The sequence below is a fragment of the Cavia porcellus genome, unplaced genomic scaffold (genome assembly GCF_034190915.1).
Source record: "Cavia porcellus strain 051 isolate PalLab524CR breed Dunkin Hartley unplaced genomic scaffold, mCavPor4.1 scaffold_11, whole genome shotgun sequence".
Lineage (NCBI taxonomy): Eukaryota > Metazoa > Chordata > Mammalia > Rodentia > Caviidae > Cavia > Cavia porcellus.
In genome coordinates this window covers 66,418,593-66,438,362 of record NW_026947494.1, presented here as the reverse complement: position 1 = coordinate 66,438,362, position 19,770 = coordinate 66,418,593, and the positions used below count along the sequence as shown (strand labels likewise).

Sequence of the window (19,770 nt, the reverse complement as noted above, 5' to 3'; positions counted from 1 at the left end):
TTGCCATGCTGGAGAATCTGTCTTCTGGGCCCCTCACCCCCGCGGACTGGATTCAGCTGGCAAAGGCGTGTCAGCCCTCGGGTAGTTACCTGGATTGGCGAGCCTGGTACGCAGAGTTCTCTGCAGAGCAGGCTGAGAGAAACGCCAATCGGGGAAACCGGGGGTGGAACAAGGAAATGCTTATGGGAGAAGGTCGGCACGCTGATGACCAGACCCAGTTCCCCGGCGCTGTCTATGAACAAATCAATGCCATAGGGCTCCGCGCCTGGAAGCAGGTAAGCGGTGCCGGAACAGCCTCCTTGTGTCTTTCAAAAATAATTCAGGGTACCACAGAGCCATTTGTTGACTTTGTGGCCCGAATGCAAGATGCTGCCGATAAGATATTTTCTGATCCGGGAGTGGCTCAACCGCTGGTAAGACAGCTGATTTTTGAGCAATGTACAAAGGAGTGCAAGGCAGCGATAGCTCCTCATAAGAACAAGGACCTCAACGCCTGGATTAGGATATGCAGAGAGATAGGGGGGCCGCTCTCCAACTCGGGAGTGGCTGCTCTCCTGGCCGCGGCTGTACAGCAGAGGGGACCTCGCGGGTTAGAAGGGGAATGTAAGGCTAAAGGGTGTTTTGCCTGCGGGGAGCCAGGACACATTAAACGTCATTGCCCAAACAATGCAGATGCTAGGCCTCGTCCTAGGAATGAAGAACCATATGTTTGTGGGCGATGCAAGAGGGGATCACACAAAGCTGAGGAGTGTAGGTCGGTCTTTGATGCTCAGGGCAACCGTATTTGTGGACAAGATGCTAGAGAGCCAAAAAACGGCCAGAGGGGGCCCCCTTCACAGGCGGGCCCCCGCCCCAGAGACAGGACAGCTCAGGATGGCAGCCTTCAACAAGGGCCACCCCTGGGTCAGCAGGTGTGGACCTCAGTGTCGCCTCCAGACTTATACAGAAGGTCACCATTAGGACGGATGGCGTTAGGACCCTAAATGACATGCAAAAACTATTGGGAGACATTAATTGGATTAGGCCATATTTACATATACCAAATTCAGATCTCAAACCCCTGTTCGACCTTCTGAAGGGAGACCCAGATATAGCCTCCCACAGGAGGCTCACTCCTGAGGCAAGAGCTGCCTTACAGAGAGTGGAGGAAGCCTTAGGTGGGGCTACCTTACACAGAATTGAACCAGGGCGACCCTTTGATGTCTGTTTGCTACAGACTAGTCTACAGCCTACAGCGGTGATTTGGCAGAAAGGACCATTACTGTGGATACACCCTAAGGTCTCACCTGCAAAAGTCATAGAGCATTACCCGGAGGCAGTCGCTTCATTGGCCCTTGAAGCGCATGATAGAGCTGTCCAACATTTTGGCTCAGGACCACAAGCCATCCGAGTACCCTATACCGCCAGCCAGATCAAGACCCTGGCTGCCTGCATAGATACTTGGGCCATTCTGAGATGTGTTTTCCATGGGGATATAAACAATCAATACCCTAAAGACCCTATCTTGTCATTTGTCACTCAGCACCCTATAATTTTTCCAAAGGTTACTGCCTCTGAGCCATTAGTCCCAGCAACTACAATATACACAGATGGCTCCAAGACGGGGATAGGCGCCTATGTGATCCTAGGCAAGCCCCCGGTTACCATACAATTTAAACCAGATCAGCCTCAGGTGGTGGAACTGCAGATCGTTAAAATGATTCTTGAACGGTTCTCAGAAGCCATTAATATTGTCTCCGATTCTAGGTATGTGGTCAATGCTATGCAAGTGCTTGAGACTGCCGGTTTAATTAGATCCACTTCCACAGTGGCTGGACTGTTCCTGTCTATCCAGACATTGCTTCAGAACAGACACCATAAGGTCTTCACCACCCACATAAGAGCACATACATCCCTGCCAGGGCCTATGGCACAGGGGAATGCGGCTGCTGACACTGCCACTCGCCCGTTATGGATTTTTACCTTACTAACACCAATCGAGCGAGCCCGTGCCTTCCATGATAAGTTTCATGTTAATGCCAGGACACTAGCAAACCATTTCCATGTTTCTAGAGCAGATGCACGAGATATCGTGCGACTATGTGACTCCTGTGCCACATACAAACCTGCCATACCGATGGGAGTAAACCCTCGAGGTTTGATCCCTGGTGATGTTTGGCAGATGGACATCACACATATACAGGAGTTTGGGACTCTTAAATATGTTCATGTTTCCACAGACACCTGTTCTCACGTCATATTTGCAACAGCAGAAACAGGTGAAAAAGTGTCTAATGTGATCAATCATTGCCTGGCAGCTTGGGCCGCATGGGGCAAACCAAAAATATTAAAAACTGATAATGGACCAGCCTATATAGGCAAAGCCTTCAATGAGTTCTGCAAAATGATGGAGGTTCAATTAAAACATGGTATCCCATACAATCCCCAAGGTCAAGGAATCATTGAGAGGGCTCATAGAAGCCTCAAAGAAATTTTACAAAAACAAAAAGGGGGAGTAGGCCAAGGCCTGGCCCCAAAGGCACGATTATCCATGGCACTATTCACACACAATTTTTTAAATTTAAATAATGATAATCGCTCCCCAGCTGTGGAGCACTGCAACCCTTCCCCCAACCATAAAGGGTGGGTGAAGTGGAAAGATGTCCTGACAGGACAATGGATGGGCCCGGATCCAGTGGTCAGCTGGAACCGAGGCGCGGTTTGTGTTTTCCCACAGGAACCGGGACGAGAACCACTGTGGATACCGGAGAGACTGACACGGGCAACAAAGCCCTCGACTGAAGATCAGACCTGCCCTACTGGAGATCCATCACAGACCAACCAATAAGATGAATAGAAATAGCGGTAGCCCGAAATGGACAAGAAGATCCTCAGGCATATGCATGGCTTGCTCAATTGGCCCACGACCGAGTCTAGATATGGCGGGCATCCCTCATTCTCCTCCATAAGGTGACAATACACAGCAGGGTAGGTGAGTCAATGACGGGTAAGAGCGTGCCTCCCCAGCACGACTCGACCTAAGCCAGGCCCTACCCCATCCTGCACGTAAGCCGCTGGACTGTTAGATGCTGCCCAGGTCTAAATTTCTCTCCGAGGGGATTTCTTTACGGAGAGGAAATGAGTGCAAGCTTGTGTGCATCCAGGTTCCGTCCAGTTTGTGCCTGGCCCTAGAAAAAGGACGAGGGCCTCAGGGCCTTGGCAGACCATGGCATGGCCAACCAGGGTCTAAGCCAAGGACCTACGGTGGGCCTACACATAGGGCATAAGCCTCTGCACCCAGTCCAGGAAGGGCTACGATGCGCACATTCATAAAAAATAAAATAGGGGGAGATGTTGGGAGCCGCGTCTGTGATAGCTCGCCTTGCGCGGCGGACGTGCGGCCTGTGGTAAAGAGCAAAGCCTGAGGTAGATTACCCCTCCCATCGAATATGTTAGTTTCCTGCTTACCGCGTAAACAACCCGCTCAACAATATAGTCTGCCTGGCAACTGATGATGTTAGCCAATCAGCTTGCCTTGCTTACTTTAACATGATTGGACACTGTACCCGTATATATACCGGCGCCACCCCTGGGCGGAAGTAGAAGCCAGGTAGAAGCCCAAAAGTAAAAGCCCAAAAGGAGCCGCGGAGAGCGGACCGGTAGAGGCTTTGGGGCAGACTGAAGCACAAAAGGAGCCGCGGGGAGCGGACCAGAGGAGGCTTCAGATGGGAGAACCCAGGGCAGGCTGTACGGAGAAGGAAAATAAAAAGAAAAGGTTGTCCACTACCAGACTTTGTCGTGTGTCCTTCCTGCCGGCCGGGAGCGGACATCGACAGGAGAGAACAGGAAATTAAATATTAGAGCCACACTATTGGACCAGTTCTACTTTGTCCTCCCCAGTTATGTGAATAAGGAGGATGTGGCTTTGTATAGGGTTTTGTTTATTTTTTTGTCTTTTGCTTAAATAAAAAATCTGAGTTGAGTTTTGAAATTACCACTCAAGAGAGTTCCTTTAGTGTCTATATAATGGGATGGGTACAAAATGAAGAGTGAAAAAAAATCTATGTTTAAATCCTGGAGCCAGTCCTTATTAACTGTGATCAAGATATCTATGTTACTCACACCTTAATCTCTTTATCTGTACAATGGGAATAAGAATACGTATCTCTCAAGGTACTTATGAGATTGAAATGAACTAATTGTATGAAAATGTATAATGGTAAAATGTTGCCTAAATGTTAAAGACAGTTTCTAATCTAAGCATCTTTCTCTTTAAATAGAAGAAGAAGAAGAAGAAGAAGAAGAAGAAGAAGAAGAAGAAGAAGAAGAAGAAGAAGAAGAAGAGGAAGAAGTAAAGGTCTCTCCTATGCACTTTGCCAATCAATTTACTCCTCTCCCGCACCCCCTGAAACTACTGGTCTGACCTGTATGGCCACAGTGTTCAGGAAACCTTGATTTGAATCCCAGTGCATGACTGTAGACAAAATATCTAATTTTTTGAGCTACCGTGCTATCCTCAGTAAAATGGATTTTTAAAAAAATCCACCTTGGAAGGTTGTTGCTAAGTCTGCTACAGTCACACAAACTGAACAGTAAATATCTTTGACATGAGGTAGGCTAAGTAGCAAGCCATTTGTTTCTCTGTCATGAAATTATTAGCTAGGCAGTTAGCCTAAAGGAAAAAGAGACAAAGTGCATGCATGTTCGGGGCCCAAAATATTGTAATTCGCCAAGAACAATGAAGAAACAAAGACTTATTATCTAGTATATTTATAAGTTTTGTGATGTTCACATTCCTCTCCATCTCTGGCCATCAATCCTCTATGTCCCAACAAGGCACACAGCACCGTTGGTTGTTTGGGCTATCACTGGCGTATATCCCAGGGATAGCAGAAAGAAGAGTGTTCTGTATGGACCCCTCCTTGGTCTGAGACCTGATTTAGATTGAAATTTAGCTATCATAACTTTCTTTCCTAAGTTTCTTAAATGATCAGGGAACTCTGACCTCCTGAAAAAAGCATGGAAGGCACTTTGAGATAGAGAAATGTCAATAAGGACCATAATCACCATAGTTCTCTGAACCCCATGAGTAACGTGTGTGCATAAAAAATTGTCCCAACTCACACTTGGTATAGATGTGTTTGTGACACCATTCACTTTTTCCCTTGAAGGCATAACTCTTTCCAGGTCTGCTTCACAATAAAGTCTATCTATATGGCTCCCATCTGGACTGAATTCTTCCATTAAGGGCACAAAGAACTGAAGCCAAAGGCAGTGAGGAGCTAGTTCCTTGTTGCATCAGGACCCAGCTTCCTAGAGACAAATCCAGCCAGGATAGGTGCTGTGGGTTTGCATGTGCCTAACACTATTCTACTTTCTGTCAATCAGCCAACAGGGAAAAGGAAAGAACAAGGAAAGAGCCTGGCCTGGCCTCCCCAAGGGCTCTGGCTTGAGAATGGCAGCTTCCTGATTCACACTGCACTGGTGAAGGTATAGTCACGTGACTTACCTCAGCTTCAAAGCAGGCAGGAAAATGTAGTTCCCAGTCAGACAGCTATGTTCCAGCTACAACTCCAGAAAAAGGAAAACAGATTTTGGTGTACAGCCACTGTGTGAGAAGCAAATGAGATAATGCATGTTAAGGAATATTCTCTGAAACAAAGTAGTACTTATGTTTTAGTGGTTTTGATATTAATTCTCTCATACAATAGGAATAGGCCACAGAATGACTCTTTCTAGTCAAACAATGTTCAGATCTCATGGGCACAGTCTCCTAGCTTTCCTTGGCAGGTCTGGGCACATTTCTTAGCTCCGTATTCCTCACTGCCTGCTTCACCTGCCTAAAATTGGTGCTAGAAGGCTTCTTACAGTGACAGTCTTGAGAGACAGGCAATCAGTAAAGTCTACCTTTATCCCTTTACTTATAGAATGAGGTAAGGATAGAAAACAATTAAAAGGTGACCAATGAACATCAAATTGCTACATTTCCCAACTTAATTTTGGCCATACTACAAATTTACAAAGATGGGTGTGCAGACCCAAGGGGTTTTTTGTTTCTTGCTTTGTTTGAAACATTTTAACTCAGAAACTGACTCCCTGCAGCAGACTACTTGGAAGTCAGGCGTGTAGGCACATGGGTAAGAGAATAGCTGAGACTGATTGCTGGTAAGCTACCCAATGCCACTCACACTGCAGGCCTAACATTGCACTAACCATGGACTTTGCAACAAGAAACTAATGAAGTCTTTAATTACGACCTCCTAGTAATTTAGTCTCCTTAGGGAGCAGGACTCCTAATAAACATTCTGGCAGAGGCCATAAGCAAGGGGTGGGCTGTGCTGTGCCTGGGGGAGCTAGTGTCTGAGAGACCACCCACAGGGCTGAGCTGACAGAGCAGCCATTGCCCACAACCTCCCAAGATGGCTGCCACGGAGCCCACATCCTCCTGCCCTTTCTTGCCCCCTGTTGCAACCACCGGACCACCCAGACATACATGAAGCATTGGGGCTTGTTGAAGACAGCCTACCTGCACCTTGCTCATCCACAAGCTTCACCTGGTTTCCTATAGACCACTGATGCTGTACACAAGTAATTAACTCTTGAGTTCATTTACGACCTGCATTTGACATAATTTCTTCCATCCTACTTGTTACTTTCTGGCCATGACCAGTGCAAGCATTGCTTAGAAAAGAAAAAGAAATAGAAATGATTCTTTCTCCTACAGTGAATATGAAGAAAATGAGTGAGTTGAGAACACTTTTTTTAAGAGTGCATGCAAGGATTCAATGCAATCCCGACCAATATTCCAATAAAATCTCACAGAATTAGATAAAATAATCCTAAAATGCATCTGGAGCCAGAAGAGACCTAGAATAGCAAAGGCAATCCTGGGCAACAAAGGCAAGATAAGGGCATCAAAATCCCTGACTTGAAATTATATTATAATACTACCTTGATAAAAACAGCATGGTACTGACAAAAAAAAAAAAAAAAAAAAAAAAAAAAAGACCTGAAGACCAATGGAACAGAGTAGAAGATGCAGAAACAACTCCAGACACACACTAAGCTGCCACATCTTTGACAAAGGTACTAAATATATTCACTGGAAGAAAGATAGCCTCTTTAACAAACTGTGCTGGAAAAACTAGCTCTGCACATGCCAAAGATTAAAGTTGGACCCATATCTTTCACCATGAACTAAACTAAATTCAGAATGGATATAAGATCTGAATATTAAAACAATAAATCTACTGGAAGATAAAGTAGGTAAAACTCTTGAAGACATAACTGTAGGCAAAACTTTATGAACAAAGCCCAGTTGCACAGGAACTATCACAAAGAATCAACAACTGGGATCTTATCTTATTAAAAAGCTTTTGCACATCAAGAGAAACCACCAACAGAGTGAAGACACAACCCACAACGTGGGAGAAAATGTTTGCCAGTTGTAACTTAGATGAAGGATTACTATCGAGAACATATAAAGAACTAAAAAAAAAAAAAAAATCACTCCTCCCAGATTTAAAAACCAAATCTAAAAATGGGCATCTGAGATGAATACACACTTCTCAGATAAAAAATACATTGTTGTCATAAAATTATAAAAATATATAAATATAAAACTATATAAAATATATAAAAATTATAAAAATGTTCAACATCAATTGTCATTTAGGAAATGCAAATTAAAACAGCACTGAGATTCTACCTCACCCCAGAATGAATGGTTATTATCAAGAAATCAAACAATAACAATGCTGAGGGAAAATGGAACCCTCCTCCACTATTGGCAGGAATGCAGATGGGTGCAACCACTGTGGAAATCAGTGTGGAGATTCCTCAAAAAACTAGTACTAGAAGCTCCATTCAACCTAGCTATTCTTCTTCTGGGTATCTTCCTAAAAGAATTAAAAACATCATACCACAATGATATACCCAATTTCTAATAGCCAGATCTTGGAAACAACCTAAATGCCCATCAACTAAGGAATGGATAAAAAAGATGTGGTATTTTTATATCATGGAGTACTACTCATCCATAAGGAAGGATAAACTTGAGACTTTTATAGGTAAATGGATGCACCTGGAGACCACACTTATTAGTGAAATAAATCAGACACACATGCATAAACATGTGTCTCACTAGTGTGAAAAGCTGAAAGATGATTAAGATAGTTATATTACTGCTTTTTCTGAGTGCATTGAAAAGATTTGTGCTAGTATTGTTCAGATGATTAAATGCAGATATTTTGTACTCTGAGTAACTTATTTGAAGATAACAATATGTAATATATATACCATTGTTACTCTCAATTGTCATGTTTTGAAATTTTGAGTTTTTTTCTCTTTAAAATAAAATAAAAAGAAAAATTGAAAGAAAAGAAAACAGTGCATGTGAGACAGAGAAGTCTGTGTTTGGGGTAAAAGGGGACCAGCTAGGGCCATGTCCCCATTTTCAGTGTAAAGTACACACATTCTCCTGTCTGGGATAACATTCTTTTACTGAAAGGTTTAAAAAGTTGAAACTAGGTTGCTTTTATTTCTTTCTTTCTAGTGTGACTGCTCCAGAATATTTCTATCAATTTTTCACCTCATTTCACTTGCCCAGCCAACACTGAACTTACAAGGAACTCGATTAATTGTCATGTTCCTGACAAGGTTCAGATCTTCAGTTCAAGAAACCTGGATTCTAGTGCCAGCCACAGTATTTGGCCAACTCCATTGCCACCTTCTCAAGAATGGAGAGAATTGCTACCACATTCAAGGGGAGACAATCCAGAGAAAGCCATGTCATGTCATCTGAAAACCAAGACCCAGACAAAACTTGCTGTGGGTTTCCAAGGGAAAAATCCAAAGAAAGGAAGCCTGAGTTAGAAACTTAAACCCCTCTGGGTGGTGTCCATGGAAACTGGAAGAAACAAATGTAGCTGGCCAACCTTACCACAGGCCGCAGAGCTCGCCCAGCGCAAATCTGAGCTTGTAAAGTGCACTCAGAAACACCCTGCTAATCTGCGGGGGCACTTGCATACCTCTTAGCATTTTTACTTTGGTCTAGAGCTTCAGAATTCATCTAGTCTGTGATAAATGGCAGGAAAGATCCTGGGAAACAGATCAGTAGTAGAAAGTGGTTTGTATCAGTGTGATATTTACAGTCTGATCAAGGCTGGACTTGGCTAATCAACTTTTGAGAACATTTTTCTGAGCAAGTTCCTGTTTTACTGTTCATGAACTCACCTGCAATTGCCAGGTAGTATTCTGAGGCCACTCTACATCATGGGTAAAGGGAAGGAGATCAAAACCTCTGAGGACACAGCACATCAGTAGCAGAAAACGTTTCAGGTTTAAGGCAATCTGTAGAAGGCAATTTGTAGATTTTAGCAGCAATGAGCAGATTGTCTTCTCTTTCCCTGTTATAGGGAAACAGCACATAAGCTATCTTCAATCATGGTTTCTTGGGTCTTATAAATCAGTGAGTTCAAGTTAGAGGTTTATTTTAACATTTTCCCCTGGCTGCAGGGCTCCAAATCCTTATATTTTAGATATCATTTTAAAAGACAGCTTTTCTGGAAGTCTCTGGTCACCCACTCAGCCCTCCCTGAGGACCACCTCTCCCAGTGTCTTCCAGCACCCAAATCCATCAGCATAGCTTTATTACACTTTTCTTGTTGCCTTTTTATACTTGTGACACTTACAAGACTCGAAGTTCTTTCTGAGAGACCATTCTACCTTTAGCCCAGTGCTCCACACTCACTAGTGTCCTGTAGATGTGTCCTAAATGAATCAAGTGATGAGTGGTGATGAAGTTTCTAGGTCTTTCACAGAAACAGGAAAAAAAGAAAACTCTGACTCTTGTCTTCATAGATCATATCTACCCAAGTGCTCTACAACTGGGCTATATCCCCAGGCACTTAAAATTTTTGCTTTGAGACAAGGTCTCACTTACTGCCTAAGCAGCTTCCAAATTTGTGATCCTTGTGTCTTAGCCTCCCAAATAGCTGAGATTATAAGCATGCACCCCCACACTCTGCACTTATGGTTAAAAGGAAAACTATTTCCATGCACTTTAGAGCATCTACTCCTTGTTATTATTTTTGTTTTATTTTTATATCTTTAGGATTATTCTTACTATATGTACATCTCTTTCCATGTTGAATTGCATCAGCCTCAACAGTCTGATGACTGTGAACATTTTTAGTTAACTGTTAGCTGATGTTATTGGCAGCTGGGGTGAAGAGGTTTTGGGGTAGCAAAGGTGTAAGAAAAAAGCCTGAGGGTATAACAGGTAAAAGAATGGCCTGCAACATCTGTCGTATTTACATTTGTGAAACATATTTACATATCCAAAATGACAGATCCAGTGGATACTAATTTAACCAAAATGCTATCAATATTTGGAAGGGCGGGAAGTGGAGAGAAGGGATAGCTTTCTGGCACGCAGATAGAGCATGGGAGTTTTTAGTGAGTCAAAGGTAGCTCTTCCTTAGCAGAAAGTCAATAGATTAAATCTAACATTTTAAAGTTGGGACATTTCTCCATATTTTTTTTTTTTTTTGTCTTTTTCCTTTTTTTCAGTACCGGGGATCGAACTCATGACTGCCTGCTTGAAAGGCAGGCGCTTATGCCGCTGAGCTAAATCCCCAGCCCCCATTTCTCCATATTTTGACATGCATCATTTTCGTTCACTTCATAATGGTTAAAATAGTTTCTAACTTCCACTGTAATTTTTCTTTGATCCAGGTTTTTAAAAAAGCATAGTTCTTTCCATTCATATGGTTTCTCTAGAATGTTTTTGTCATTAATTGATTTTTATCTGCGGTGTGGTGAGGGCATATACTCTACAACTTCAGTCCCCAGAAATTTGTGGAGACTTGGTTTAAACACAGTGTATGATCATGTTTATATGTTCGCTTTAAAAACACATATACTCCGCAGTTATTGAATGCTGCCTCTTGTCTATCAAGTTATTTGCTAACTATGTTGCTGATATTATCTGATTTTGTCTGTTTATACTATCAATTGTTGAATGCGTAAAGGAAATGTGGTATTTATACATAATGAAGTACTATTCTCCATAAAGAAAGATAAACTTGAGCCATCTGTAGAAAAATAGATGCATCTTCAGACTATAATGTTAAGTGAAATAAGTGAGAAACAGAAGGTTAACTTCCTTCAATTTCTTTTATATTATAAAGTCAAAATATAAATAATTTTTAAAAATAAAAGTAAAAATAGGCAATAGAAACAAGGAGATCTTTTGTGAATGGAAAGTGGATCGAGAGACAGAGGAAGGAGAGAAGAGGGATGGGGAAGTGGAATGAGAAGAATTTAACTATGTTTAGGTATGTACCTGCTCCCTAAGATGAAAGAAAGCCTTATGGACTGCACATATGTACTCATTTTAAAAACGTATCACTGAAACACTATTGTCTGTTTTCTCATTTATTCTGTCAATTTTTGCTTTATTTTGAGTATATGTTTTGGGTGGATATGAATGTAGAATTGTCCTATCTTCTTAATAAAATGTATATCTTATCATTACTTCTGTAGGAAGATAGTAGGAAAATAGGAGATTTAGCTCAGCGGTATAAGCACCTGCCTTAGAAGCACGTGGTTGTGAGTTCAATTCCTGGTACCAAAAAAAAAAAAAAATTAGTAAAATAATACCCTTTTCTCTATATCGATATTCTAAAGTATTCCTTTAGCTATTTATTGACCTTTAACATTTCTGAATTCATATACAGATGGATAAAGTCATTTCTCTGATTTGATTTAAATTTTTTTTTACTTTGTTTTTATTTTAAAGAGAATGAGGGGTCTTGCACTTAAGACTTCACAGTAAGCTGCACCCCCAGATATTTTTTTATTTTGAGACAGGGTCTTGCTCAAACTTGAGATTCTCCTGCCTCAGTCTCCCAGAGTATATGAGTTATAGCATGCACCACCATACCCAGGTAGGAATTTTTAAGTTATTAATATTTCACTTTTGATATTCCTAATTTGAAAGTTATATAATTTTTTATAGGTAGTAAATGTATTCTTCATAAATCACATGATTGTTGTTTTACACCTCTTCCTGCACAATATAAGGGTCTCAGTATATTTTAATTCCATTTATTTCTTCTTAACTGTTAGCTGATGGTAATTATATATTTTAATTCTTGTCCTATTATAATTTGATGATATAAGCCAAAACAGTCCATTCTAAGTTGTTTCTGATGCATATGCCTTTTGAGAAATCTCTTTATCTCTGTCAAATTATAGTTAAACCTCATCTATTGAAGTTTTAATTTCTTGTTGTTTTCACGTCTAAACATTTCCCAGGCTAGGGGTGAGCCTCAGTGCAGAGTGCTTGCCTAATATGCATGAGGCCCTGGGTTCCATCCCAGTCCCTTTCTGTAAACTTAATTCATTATATTATTTTTTCTTCCTTTTTATATTTTCAGTTTTTGCCCAAGTTATAAACTCTTTTCATTATCCCCTTGAGCACAGAAGGCAGGAAGTCTCTACTAAGAGACTGATTATTTTTATTATGTGCCCATGTTGTATCTGCAACTTTGTTTGCAGAGTTAATTTTAGGTCCAGCATGGTCCAGAGAGGAGCATCTCCATCTGGATCAGCTTGGTCCAGTTTCAGAGAAGAATTTATTTGCATCTGAGCTTCAGTCTTCAATGCTTTTCTGATAGTTCACCTAATCCCTAGAGTATAAATTTGGGACCCTAATGGGGTTCACCAGACATCCCTGTGGTGTACTAGATTGAGTCCACAACTAAGTCTGCCCAGTAGCTCTCTTTAGCTTTAAGCTTCCCTTCCTTCAGAGACAGCATCCATTGGCCTGGGCTCCTTTACACATGGTTATGCAGGTACTTTTCATATCTATTCCTTTATTCTGATTTACCTCAGTGAGTTTAAATTGGACAGTCTATTGTTACTAAACTCTGCCTTTTTAAAAAGGAAGGAATGCAGAGTGTGGTGGTGCCCAAGTGTAATCCCAGCATTTGGGAGGCTGAGACAGGAGGACTGCTACAAGTTTGAGGACAGCTTGGTCTGCAAAGTAAGTCCAAAGCCAGCCTGAACTGCACAGCAAAACCCTGTTGCAACAACAAGATAAAACAGGAATCAACTTAACTATTTAACATCATTACATCAATAGGGTTAAAAATCCATATCCCAGTTCCAACGTGATTTATGTAGTTTTTATGCTAATATTAGACTATTACAACTCTTTCCTATATTAGAGTATGAGATGAAAACTGCCAAAATTACAGTCACAGTTTAGGAATTTGCAATTCTTTCCTGATGATACAGATGGATATAAAGAGTTCTTTATTTGCAGTCTTCACTTACAATTTTGTATTTAGTTTGAACATTTTTTACAGGATAAAATATGTTAGTGTAGAATTTCATATACTGTTTTAGTGGAAATCTAAAAATGGTTTTGGAATTGAAAAATCCAAACTTTGATCTTCTTTTCTATTCTTTGTTTCTAAGATTGTCCTTTATCATTCATTTTTAGCTTATTTCATTTTCACCAGAACCTCAGAAAATTCTCACTGCAAAGGGGCCAACATAATGGTCATAAAATAGAAGCAAAAGTAGATATTTAAAAAACAAAACCGACAACAGTATCTAAATTCCAAGTATCTAAATTCTGAGATGCCAAAGTTCAGTGAAATCATTCCAGGGTTAACATGTGTTGGAGCCTCAGGGATCTCTCGGGATTTAATAATTACTGAGTTCAGCATCTTGTGAAGTAAGATTTAAACCTGTTTTTATTGCTTGATATATTTTCCAATTAAACAATGCTACATGCTATGCTTCCTCATCACTGCTTCATTAAAATTGGATTAGAGTATGGGATTTCCATTTTTAAAAAAAATATTGAGCACTTTATATGTAGATTGGAGAATCTGGACCAGGCAAGTTAGCCTGATGCAAGCTTGGTGACTCTTTTGTGGAGGCAGACAATTTGGAAGACTCTGTCCTGTAGCTGATGTTCTTCTGCCACATAGGTTCGCCAGTAAGTGAGGGAGTGATGGACTATAGCTTCTAGAATGAACTCTGGCTGTAATTAGAGCACAGCGGCCCATAGAATTGCCAACTGGCCACAGACACAGGTCGTGCATTCATTGTCACATCTGCTTACTCATCCCATTCACAAAGTGGTATTTGTTGAGCACCTCCCGTGCTCCAGTCACTAGGACTAGAGCAATGAAAAGTTAGTCTTGGCCCTTGTCTTGTGGACCTATGCCCTAATGGAGGAGACATGATTGTATAGTGAAGAGTACATAAGTATATAAAATTATATATGTAAATGGAAAGTGCATTATAACTACAGGAGATGATTACAGGTTGTGCTGTTTTACCAAGAAAATAAAGAGGATGACGTGATAGAAAGTGACCAGGGAGGCCACTTTATACAAGGGAATAAGAAATGTCTAGGAAAATCAGTCTTAGCCTGAGGGATGAGCATCGGCTGGTGATGTAAAAAGATCTGACATGAGAGAAGTCCCAATGGAAGCAATGGCAGTGGATAGTGTCCCGGGCCACAGACGAGGCCATGTTAATGTGTAGAACAGATAAAAGTCAGAGAAAAGTTACACAGTGGGTGAGGAATCCACTCTTTAGTGGCTTACCTTGGTAAAGGTTATGAAAGAACATAGTTGTCAATAAATATTTTCTCAACAGGTGTGAGTGGAGTGATCCAATAATCCTCCCTGTAAGACCAATGAAAACTTGCTGTGACTGGTCTCTCATAACCTACAGAGGTTTGTGGCCTATGAGAAAGAAACCGAATCACTAAACTGACAGTCAGAACACCTAGAGTATGGGCCTCCTTTGTGTTTATGGTACAATGATGAAATTGACTCTGCCAACCTTTTCATAGGTTCTTACTGTCTGGATAAAAAAATGCACAATATAACATTTGTCAACAAGGAGAACTGCATGAACGTAAGAGTTTCTGGCACAATCCAGGCTTTATGCCTACTAAGCACAAGCTCTTCCACTGAGCTATAGCTCCAGCCCTGTAATCATCCTTTCAAACACAATTTGAGAGGCAATGAGCTGTCTGTGCATTCCACTGCAGGGAAAGTAGAAAAGATTCTGCCTGTCACCGGGTAGGGTTCTGGGAGGTTCCTGAGGCAGCGGTGGACAACCTAAACCTCCCTAGCCACATTATAGATTTGCAGGTTTGCTGACTCACATCATGGAGAAAGAATTTTTATGACCTGTCAATAAGAGGCATAAATGGGTTTAAAAGGCAAAATTTTAAAAGTTCCCGACAGAGAGGAGTTTTCTTTTGGAACTGGGAACATTTGTTTTTCTTAGAGGATGGAAACCTACGGAAAAGGTAACCCTCCAAAGGAGGTATGAGCCCAGTAGTAGTTTTTTTTTTTTTTTTAAGGATAGATAGTTTAAACAATCTTTGAATTTTCTGTCTATTCTACTATCTGAAGATCAAGTTCCTGTTCTTTATTTTTTAACTAAGTCAGTATATAGATTTACAATACCCTTAAAGAATTTGAGTATGATGGGTCTGAAAAAAAAAAAAGATGTCTAAATTAACCAAGGGAGTACAGATATGGATCGCCTAGGGTAACTTCAACTGTCTTAGAAATTGTAATCTTCTTTAAAATGTAATCTTTAGTTATGATCTTCTTTGTTTCTTTTCTACCTGACTTAATTTCTTCTGTCTTTCCCCATGCCCACCTACATGGCTATAGAAAGGGCAAAATGGGCTTGTAGATATGAACATGACATATGGAATGACGGCTCAGAAGCTGTGGTCCTACAGGGTCTCCTCCTCCCGGAAGCCTGGCTCAGTACCTTTCATTCAAAAATCGTTGCTTATGTCCTTCCTGGTCCCAGTTTGAAACTTACCCACCCAGTGACCCACATTCTCATGTTACTTCTCTACAAGGAAAAGAAGGATGGATCTATACCTTTCCCACCAGTTATATCACCCAGGTAAAATGCACCACTTTGCAGAAGGTCTAAGCAGTAACTTTAATGTGGGAAATATCATGGTAGAAGTTATCAGAAATACATACATTTTATACACACTCCTTTCTGGAATTTTAGTACTCCCATATCACATTAAGTAGATAGCTTCTGACTTCACACGTGACAGTGTTGTCAGTCCCAGCATTTTGGACAAAAGTCACCCAACATTCATTGCCAATGAACTTCCCTTCTCCTTTGGGTCTTACTGTAAAGTAGCCCTTTCCAGCCAGATCTCCCTGATTTATCTGCTGCCTTGATCCCCATCTAACCTAACACTTTGAGCAATTTTATCCTCCTTCCCTTTCTTACCAGCAGCCCCATAGCTAAGGAGATTCAAATCCCAGGACGGTTGTGGTTTCCACCTGTTTTCCTGGCATAATTCTTAGTAGCACTCTTTCATCTTTCTAATGCATGCTAATTTAGAAAATAAGATATATTCACTTACACTGAAGCTGAATGAGTTTGGGCAAGGCCAGAAAGCAGGTGTAAGGGGAGAATAGAGAAAGATGAAACATAAGCCGTTAAGGCAGAGTTAGGGAAGTACCAAGTGTTGATCTGTGCAGCTCTGCTCTCCTCAGACCTCAGAGATGGTGGGAATAAGGCAGCGCCAAAAGGGGCACCTGCTAGGCACAGGAAAGCAAGAGTTTCACAGGAGGGACGGGTGGAAAAAAGGGGAAGGAAATGAAGGGTGGTCTTAATCGGAGCCTAACACACTTTTTGTCATAAAGCAGTATGACTATGGGTGTGTCACACTCATATTTACTCTTTAGAATATTTCTATTGATGAATTATTAAATTTAATTTTATAAATTTTATTATACAATGATTGCTTGATAAGAAAATTCAAGTATTGCATTTTTAATATTTATTGTTTATAAAAAAGGATCAAAAATTTCAACATTGATTTTTGGTATACAAAGTCTGAAACACAACAACAGAAATAAGTCTCTCTATGAACTGCAATGAAAATATCAATAGCACTCTACAAAAATAGTCTTTGCTTCAATTATCACACCTAACAGTCTTCACACATGACAACAGCATGTTCCATACACACACATCACTTGTACTGGCAGCACATATGATTTGTTTCCTGGCATTTTTGTAGGACATACTTGATATGTGACTGGTCTTGCTGTTTTGGCAAGAGGTTCTATATTATGCAATGTGTGGTTAACAGGAATATAAAATACCCATAAGACAAAGCATTAAATTCTTCATATGTACTGTGCATTTAAAATAAAAATCAACATTTTCACATCAGTTGAGTACTTGCTTATAAAATTAAAAGATAACATCAGAAATAAATTCCTATATGAACTACAATGAAAATACCAGTAGCATTCTATAAAAAATCTTTATTTCAATTATTATACCTAAATAATGAGAAAATAAGATGTCAATAAAATATCAAATGTTTAATGAGTACTTAAAATTAACATTTTTGTGTCAGCTGTGTGCCTATTTACAAAACCTAAGAGATAATACCAGAAATAAAAACCTACATGAGCTACAATGTAAATGCCAGAAAAATCAAAAGAAAAACTTTTTAAAAAAACAAATCCTAGAGTGGTATATGATTATACCCTCTGTGATACTCCGGTAAACATCTGTTAGATGGAACCTCATGTGAGTGTAAATTCTGATTTGACACTTTTGCACACGTGCACTCACCTTGTTTTTCAATGTACCAAGTGGATAAAAGCAAAGACTGCTTCTTGTATCCCTCATGGAAAGGTATTGAGACCACAGCCAGCTACTATTCCACTAAAGTAAAAATTTACAGTAAAAAATAAGTGGTATGTTTGTGGGAGTCTCTACTATGCTTCAAGAGTTTTTAAGGGACCATCAAAAGTACACAGAAGCTCTGAATGTGGGGAAGAGCATTCTTGGTCTGAGATCCTCTTTTCTCGCTTTGTGACTCGGTTGTTTCTGCCAGTCCTTCAGGACTCACTCCATCCTGCATGCTTCCTGGATTGGATCTGCTACTTAGAGCAGGGTGCAGGAGCACAGGGTCTGGTTCCTTTGGTTACTCAGTGAGCTTGAAAAAGATGTCTAGATACTGATAGATAGGCTTTTCAGTTCCCAAAAAGAGCTCATCCAGATGGTCTGTAAGGCAAAATTACTTGTTCACTTATGCCTTAAAAGTTTTTGAAAAGCCACATTAATCCTTAGGAGTTTTGTATTGTTTAAAAGTTTTTCAGCTAAATGCAAAACATCATAAATATGGGTTAAAATGATTTTTTAAAAACATAGTTATATCATTTCTTAAAATGTATCCAAATAGCTATTTTGTATCTACCATCATCATTTTTAACACTGTATCAAGAAATTATTTTACACTGTTCCTTTTTTATTTTTAACTCATTTCATTGTATTTCTCCAAAAGAACTGTACTCCTGATTATATATCAGTGGAAAACAGCAAAAGCAACAAGAGCAAAAAGGGATGTGTGTGAAAGCATCCTCTTTCTCTCCCTTATTTGTATAACAGCTACCCAAGCCATGGTGGGTGTAGCACTCACACCCATAGTCCCAATATTGGGCCATGAATTAATCACAAACTCTAGACACCCGACTCTATGACTGAAGGAGGCTTTGGGGGGAAAATCTGGACACAAACCGTAGCATTCTGCCCCTGGCCATCCAAAGACTCCTGTACATCCTCTATGCAAAAGGCATTTTGTCCATCTCCAGGAGTTGCCAAAGTCCTAGCAGTGTCAGCATTGCTGAAAAGTCCTGGTCCCAAGTCTTCTCCAAGGTGGAAAGCAAACTGTTAACTGTGAGCTCCTGTACAAATGAAAAGAAAGTTAAACACTTCCAGCATTCAATGGCACAAGATAAACTTTACCATTCCAAAAGGTGCAAACAGAGGTATTCAAAGAATTGGGACTAAAACAAGTCCAAAATCCAGCAAGGCAGACATTACGTCCTATAGTTTCATGTGGAACAACTCAAACATCTGTGATACATCATGAGCTCCAAAAGGCTGTGTGACTCCACCCCTAATTGCTGTTTCTGCACAGGAGGACTAAGTCCTCTGCACTCCCTGCCAGCCACTGCAGTCCTCCACATCCACCACTCCCCTCTACTGCTGCATCTCTCCACAGAGGCCTCTGGGGTCGGATTCACCAGCCATCACTGTCACTGTAACCATGTATTCCCAGGTTTGAAGAGCTCCTTTCACACAGTGAGTCTGTCTCAGGGAGAAGATACCACCAGCTACCACCTTCTTTGTTGAAGTTTTTCTTTTTACTCTCTCTGTATGCTTCAGATTCTTCCTGGTCTCAGGGGACCCACTTTCTTCCTTCTTGTCTTCCTCACAATGCTGTATCCCAGCGTCTGTATGGTGGCTCTCAGAATAGCTGTTTTCTCTGTTGCTTACTGCTCTACTATCTTCCTGGAAGACTTTGAAAGGAATTTTCTTATCACAATATCATTCATTTCTCAAAAGTTCTCAGTTATACATAAAAAATAATCTTAGTAACCCATTATCAAAAATAATTTTTAATCTCCTTCCAGTTGACAACTCAATTGGTCTTGCTTGCAACTGCTTTTTGCAAGAATCAAACTTGCAAAATAATTTATTTCCCAGTCTTTAAAGTTGCTTTCTTTGTCAGGACCAATGCCAATATTTTGAATTGTTCTTTTGTTTGATCTTAAGGAAGTCTTTGCAACCTAGGGAAACACATCAGAATAAAATGCAAGACATGCAAATTTCTGACTTGTCTTTGGGGAGAAGAAGAAATGAGAAAGTAGGGGCTGGGGATTTAGCTTAGCAGCATAAGCA

General features: G+C 40.5%; 2 long non-coding RNA genes across 2 annotated transcripts in view; both read right to left on the bottom strand.

The window, feature by feature from the left end:
• Window positions 1-5,488: 5,488 nt before the first annotated feature.
• Window positions 5,489-9,322, bottom strand: LOC134478022 (uncharacterized). The gene is made up of 2 exons (XR_010050364.1): window positions 9,214-9,322; window positions 5,489-5,587 (listed from the first exon to the last, which is right to left on the bottom strand). It is a non-coding gene; the product is annotated as an uncharacterized LOC134478022 (long non-coding RNA).
• Window positions 9,323-16,843: 7,521 nt separating this feature from the next.
• Window positions 16,844-19,770, bottom strand: part of LOC134478142 (uncharacterized) — an 82,609-nt gene continuing 79,682 nt past the window's right edge. Inside the window, exon 3 of the long non-coding RNA XR_010050586.1 lies at window positions 16,844-18,770. This is a non-coding gene — a long non-coding RNA (uncharacterized LOC134478142). The remainder of the gene's footprint in view (window positions 18,771-19,770) is intronic.